We start from the raw sequence: 7252 nt of genomic DNA, 5'->3' as shown, positions 1-7252 counted from the left end.
CATGGTGGTACTGTATCAGCATTTCTGAGTATCTGTACTTATTGGGCAGAACCCATGGGTGCTGCTCTCTGAATGTGAAGTTGGACTGTTGCAGTCTTCCTCCTACACTGAGTAGATTGTGTTCGTCCAGGAAAGGTTTCAGTTCTCTGATTTTACAGTCATTGTTTAGGCTTTTTCCTGCCTTCAGTTGTTTGATCTCCTGTCCAAAACTCTGATGTTGTGTTACCTTAACCTCTTGATACTACCCATCCCGGGTCTGGGAGCGTTGTCATCAACTGACACTAATTAGCATAACACAACGGAGATAAATATTACTAGAAAATATTCCTATTCATGAAATCACAAGTGAAATATATTGAAACACAGCTTAGCCTTTTGTTAACCTCTAGTAACTCCCCATCCCGGGTGCGGGAGCGTAATCATCGACTGACACTAATTAGCATAACGCAACGGACATAAATATTCCTCAAAAATATTCCTATTCATGAAAATCACAAGTGAAATATATTGAGACACAGCTTAGCCTTTTGTTAATCACCCTGTCATCTCATTTTCAACATATGCTTTACAGCCAAAGCTAGACAAGCATTTGTGTAAGTTTATCGATAGCCTAGCATAGCATTTTGTCCAGCTAGCAGCAGGTAACTTGGTCACGGAAATCAGAAAAGCAATCAAATTAAATCGTTTGCCTTTGATGAGCTTCAGATGTTTTCACTCACAAGACTCCCAGTTAGATAGCCAATGTACCTTTCTTCCAAAAATATTATTTTTGTAGGTGAAATAGCTCCATTTGTTCTTCACGTTTGGCTGAGAAATCGACCGGAAATTGCAGTCACGAAAATGCCGAAAAATATTCCAAATTAGCTCCAAAATATCTACAGAAACATGGCAAACGTTGTTTATAATCAATCCTCATGTAACGGTTCTCTTGTGGTGAAGGAGAGGCGGACCAAAATGCAGCGTGGTTTCTATTCATGGTTCTTCAATAACGAAGACTATACATGAATAGACTAACAAAAACAATAAACGTGCGAAAACCTAAACAGCCCTATCTGGTGCAAACACAGAGACAGGAACAATCACCCACAAAACCCAACACCAAACAGGCTACCTAAATATGGTTCCCAATCAGAGACAATGACTATGTCATGCCTTGGTCATAGTATTTTGTGTTTTTGTTATATATTTGGTCGGGCCAGGGTGTGACATGGGTTTAGAATGTTATGTTTCGTATTGGGGTTTTGTAGGCATTGGAATTGCGGCTGAGTAGGGGTCTAGCATAGGCTTGGCTGCCTGAGGCGGTTCTCAATCAGAGTCAGGTGATTCTCGTTGGCTCTGATTGGGAACCATATTTAGGTAGCCGGGGTTTCACTGTGTATTTCGTGGGTGATTGTTCCTGTCTCTGTGTAGTGTTCACCAGATAGGCTGTAATAGGTTTTCGTGTTTCCTTTGTTGTTTTTGTATAGTAAGTTATTTCATGTCTCGTTCACCTTTATTAAAGAACATGAGTAACCACCACACTGCATTTTGGTCCGACTCTCTTTCTACAGACGAACGCCGTTACAGAATCACCCACCACACACGGACCGAGCGGCGTGATAACAGGCAGCAACAGCAGGAGCAGCGAAAGGAGGATGAATTGTTCAGAGAAGGACCCTGGGATCAGCCGGGAGAATATCGCCGCCCCAAAGAAGAACTGGAGGCGGCGAGAGCTGAGAGGCGCTGGAATGAGGAGAAGCAACAGCGGCAGCAGGAGCAAAAATATAGGGACTACACTACTTGGGAGGAAATAGACAGGTGGGCAGTCGACCCAGAGAGAGTGCCGGAGCCCGCCTGGGATTCGCTGGAGCAGTGCGAAGAGGGCTATAGGAGAATGGAGTTGGAGAGACAATCACGACGGCGCAGAAGAAAGCCCATGAGTCAGCCCCAAAAATGTATTGGGGGGGGGGGGGCTCAGGGAGAGAGTGGCAGAGTCAGGAGATAGACCTGAGCCAACTCTCCTTGTTAATTGTGAGGTGCCAAGGAGGAGACCAGAACCAGAGCCAGTGTTAGAGGTGAGCGAAGCAGAGACTGTGAAGGAGTTAATGGGGAAAGTGGAGTGGAGAGTAATGAGGGAGTTGCTAGCTTGGTGCTTTAGGTACAAGATTCGTCCGACGGAGTGTGTCGGGGATTTGATGGCACCTGGGTCAGCGCTCCATACTCGTCCTGAGGTGCGTGTTAGTTGGCTGGTGAAAAATGTGCCAGCCTCACGCACTAGGCCTCCTGTGTACCTACCTAGCCTTGCACGTCCTGTGCCAGCCCTGCTCTCAGGCTCTCCAGTACACCTTCACGGTCCAGTCCATCCTGTGCTACCTTCACATACCAGTCCTCCGGTGGCAGCTCCCTGCACCAGGCTTCCTGTGCGTGTTCTCGATCCAGTACCACCAGTTCCAGCACCACGCACCAGGCCTTCAGTGCGCCTCGCCTGTTCAGCACAGCCAGCGCTTTCCCCCTCTCCTGCGCTGTCGGAGTCTCCCGCCTGTTCAGCGCTTCCAGAGCCTTCCTCCTCTACAGCGCTGCTGGAGCCTCCTGCCTGTTCGGAGCAGCCCGAGCTGCCAGTCTGCATGGAGCAGCCAGAGCTGCCAGTCTACATGGAGCAGCCTGAGCTGCCAGACTGCATGGAGCAGCCAGAGCTGTCAATCTGCCTTGAGCAGCCTGAGCTGTCAGTCTACATGGAGCAGCCCGAGCTGCCAGTCTGCATGGAGCAGCCAGAGCTGTCAGCCTGCATGGAGCAGCCAGAGCTGCCAGTCTGCATGGAGCAGCCAGAGCTGCCAGTCTGCATGGAGCAGCCAGAGCTGCCAGTCTGCATGGAGCACCCAGAGCTGTCAATCAATCAATCAATCAATCAATCAAATTTTATTTATATAGCCCTTCGTACATCAGCTGATATCTCAAAGTGCTGTACAGAAACCCAGCCTAAAACCCCAAACAGCAAGCAATGCAGGTGTAGAAGCACGGTGGCTAGGAAAAACTCCCTAGAAAGGCCAAAACCTAGGAAGAAACCTATAGAGGAACCAGGCTATGTGGGGTGGCCAGGAGTCATCATGTCAGGTCGTCCTGGGGCACGGTCCTTGGGCTCAGGTCCTCTGAGAGAGAGAGAGAAAGAAAGAGAGAATTAGAGAGAGCATATGTGGGGTGGCCAGTCCTCTTCTGGCTGTGCCGGGTGGAGATTATAACAGAACATGGCCAAGATGTTCAAATGTTCATAAATGACCTGCATGGTCGAATAATAACAAGGCAGAACAGTTGAAACTGGAGCAGCAGCACAGTCAGGTGGACTGGGGAGAGCAAGGAGTCATCATGTCAGGTCGTCCTGGGGCACGGTCCTTGGGCTCAGGTCCTCAGAGAGAGAGAGAGAAAGAAAGAGAGAATTAGAGAGAGCATATGTGGGGTGGCCAGTCCTCTTCTGGCTGTGCCAGGTGGAGATTATAACAGAACATGGCCAAGATGTTCAAATGTTCATAAATGACCAGCATGGTCAAATAATAGTAAGGCAGAACAGTTGAAACTGGAGCAGCAGCATGGCCAGGTGGACTGGGGACAGCAAGGAGTCATCATGTCAGGTAGTCCTGGGGCATGGTCCTAGGGCTCAGGTCCTCCGAGAGAGAGAGAAAGAAGGAGAGAATTAGAGAACGCACACTTAGATTCACACAGGACACCGAATAGGACAGGAGAAGTACTCCAGATATAACAAACTGACCCTAGCCCCCCGACACAAACTACTGCAGCATAAATACTGGAGGCTGAGACAGGAGGGTTCAGTCTGCATGGAGGAGCCAGAGCTGTCAATCTGCATGGAGCAGCCAGAGCTGCCAGTATGCATGGAGCAGCCAGAGCTGCCAGTATGCATGGAGCAGCCAGAGATGCCAATCTGCATGGAGCAGCCAGAGCTGCCAGTCTACATGGAGCAGCCAGAGCTGTCAGTCTGCATGGAGCAGCCAGAGCAGCTAGATTTGCCAGTCAGCCATGATCTTCCAGATCTGCCAGTCAACCAGATTCTTCCAGATCTGCCAGTCAACCAGACTCTTCCAGATCTGCCAGTCAACCAGAATCTTCCAGATCCACCAGCCAGCCAGGATCTACCGGAGCCAACTACCTGCCTGAGCTTCATCTCAGTACTGGGCTTCCTCTCAGTACTGGGCTTCCTCTCAGTACTGGGCTTCTGCTCAGTACTGGGCTTCCCCTCAGTCCCGGGCTTCCCCTCAGTCCCGGGCTGCCCCTCAGTCCCGAGCTTCCCCTCAGTCCCGAGCTTCCCCTCAGTCCCGAGCTTCCCCTCAGTCCCGAGCTGCCCCTCAGTCACGAGCTGACCCTCAGTTCAGTGGGGTTCTGGGTGAGGACTATTAGGCCATGGTCGGCGGCGAGGGTGGATTATCCCAGGACGCGAAGGGGAGGAACTATGACATTAATGGAGTGGGGTCCATGTCCCGAGCCGGAGCCGCCACCATGGACTGATGCCCACCCGGACCCTCCCTATGGTTTTGAGGTACGTCCGGGAGTCCGCACCTTAGGGCTGGGGTTCTGTCACGCCTTGGTCATAGTATTTTGTGTTTTCGTTATATATTTGGTCAGGCCAGGGTGTGACATGGGTTTAGAATGTTGTGTTTCGTATTGGGGTTTTGTAGGCATTGGGATTGCGGCTGAGTAGGGGTCTAGCATAGGCTTGGCTGCCTGAGGCGGTTCTCAATCAGAGTCAGGTGATTCTCATTGTCTCTGATTGGGAACCATATTTAGGTAGCTGGGGTTTCACTGTGTATTTCGTGGGTGATTGTTCCTGTCTCTGTGTAGTGTTCACCAGATAGGCTGTAATAGGTTTTCGCGTTTCGTTTGTTGTTTTTGTATAGTAAGTTATTTCATGTCTCGTTCACCTTTATTAAAGAACATGAGTAACCACCACGCTGTATTTTGGTCCGACTCTCTTTCTACAGACGAACGCCATTACAGACTAACACCTGCCTCTGATTGAGAACCATATCAGGCCAAACATAGAACTAGACAAACTAGACATGTAACATAGAATGCCCACTCAGATCACACCCTGACCAACCAAAACATAGAAATATACAAAGCAAACTATGGTCAGGGTGTGACACCTCAAGGTGTTTTTCAAATATCTATTCAATAATATATCAACCGGGACAGGTGGCTTCTTAGTAGGAGAGAGAGAAACAATGGCAGCATTTGTTCTTTACGCACAAAACACTCTGAGAGCCTCCAGCTGACCACTGACGCAATGTTGTCGTTCAGGCTCATTTTTCAAAATAAAAGCCTGACACTATGTATTGTGACACTAGACACATTAGGGAAGCCATAGAAAAAGGAATCTGGTTGATATCCCATTCACTGCTCAATAGGGACGCATAGGAACACAGAGCTTTCTAAATAAGAGTCACTTCCTGATTGGATTTTTCTCAGGCTTTCGCCTGCAATATCAGCTCTGTTATACTCACAGACAATATTATTACAGTTTTGGAAACTTTAGAGTGTTTTCTATCCTAAGCTGTCAATTATATGCATATTCTAGCATCTTGTCCTGACAAAATAGCCTGTTTACTTTGGGAACGTTATTTTTCCAAAAATGAAAATAGTGCCCCCCTAGTTTCAAGATTAAGCTTTAAGACACACTGGGGCTTGTAGCATAAGTCAGTAGCCAAAGTGCAATGTGGTCCCGTCAGGCAAAAGCAGTCTCTTGTCATAGACTACCCGGAATATTTTAGTAAGTGGGTCATTCCTTAGATGGAAGCCCTTTTTATCCCTAACAATTTTTTGTAGGAGCTCAAAATCTCTCAAAAAGTCACTATTCCCGTCATTTTTGAACCCCTCGACCAAGCGTGTAATTGATTCCAAGTTTACACACAGGGCATTTTCATAGTTTGGAGTCACGCTTTGGCTTTCAACACCACGTGATTGTCTTTAGTCCTAAAAGCATAGTTTTTGGGACCACAGGAGGACCATTCTGTGATATGGTCACCATCTTCGAGTTCACTCATTAAACCACCCAGATAGTTTGCTTACATAGACCACAGAGTCTGTGCCGTGGTAAAGAACTTGCCTCTGAAGCTGCTCCATGAGGGTGTACAGTTCAAGTCGGCCATAGGCAGTGGTTAATGCGGCAAGAAACACATTTACATTACCCAGGGGTAGGTAGAACCCACTTCTTGTTACGCCTTCATTGCACCAGGGCAATGTCTTGACTCAAGAATGAAAAATGTGACATTTCGTATTGATCCGAAAAAACAAATTCCTAAAATTCTTCAGGGTCTTTAATGATCGACGTTGTTAGCATATTGCATCTCTGCCGAAAGCTTGCCCCAAAGCGAGTTCAAGTACAATTTCGACACATTTCTTTTGGTTTTGTTGACCTCTATTCTGTCAGGGTCAAGAAGTATGCCTTCTCTGTCGTGATAGTCTTGAATGTACTTGTCTTTGCTCTTTTGATCTGTGACCGAACAGGATAGCCTGAAGCCATTTGCTTGCATCTCAAGAAGGTCTTGATGTACTCATTAAAAAGAGTGTCTGATTTCCAGGAAAAGTTCCATACTTCAAAGCGCAGAGCTGACTCCACCCGTTCTGGCAGGATGCCAGCTTCTCCCCGGCAAATGCGGGATGCTGGCACCCAGCATACCGGCCTGTGAATACTCAGCCTCTGTACCGTGCGCATCACCCCATAGCACGGGGCCTGACCAGTCCCATGCTCACCACGGTAAGCACGGTGACTTGGCTCAGGTCTGCTTCCTGACTCTGCCACACTCCCAGGGCTGCCTCTCGGGCTTCCTTGCCAGCAGTGTTCCCACATACCGCTGGTTCCTTTCTCCGGCTGCCTCTGCTCTCCTAACTGCCTCCACCTGTTCCCATGAAAGGCGATCCCTTCCCGATCTCTTGATGTCACAAAGTTGTCCAGTACTTTAAAAATATCCTCTCATGTTGTCCTGGTTTCCAGTGGATTGCAGAAGAGGATGTCGTCCTTAATTGACCCCCTCATAAATGTAACGGACATATACCAGGAGCTGTGCCAGGCCTGCCACGTCTGTTGACTCATCCAGCTGTAACGCATATAATTCATTGGCTTGTATGCGAAGCAGTAATTGTTTTAAAACATCTCCTGCCATGTTACTGATGCGTCGTGAAACACTGTTGTTTGATGAAGACATTGTCTGTATTGTTGTTTTGTCCTTTTACCCCAGTATTGTCCCAGCCATATACGCGGCAGCAGGAA

Source organism: Oncorhynchus gorbuscha, linkage group LG05, assembly GCF_021184085.1.
Source record: "Oncorhynchus gorbuscha isolate QuinsamMale2020 ecotype Even-year linkage group LG05, OgorEven_v1.0, whole genome shotgun sequence".
Classification (NCBI taxonomy): domain Eukaryota; kingdom Metazoa; phylum Chordata; class Actinopteri; order Salmoniformes; family Salmonidae; genus Oncorhynchus; species Oncorhynchus gorbuscha.
Note: the sequence above shows the minus strand (reverse complement) of the source record.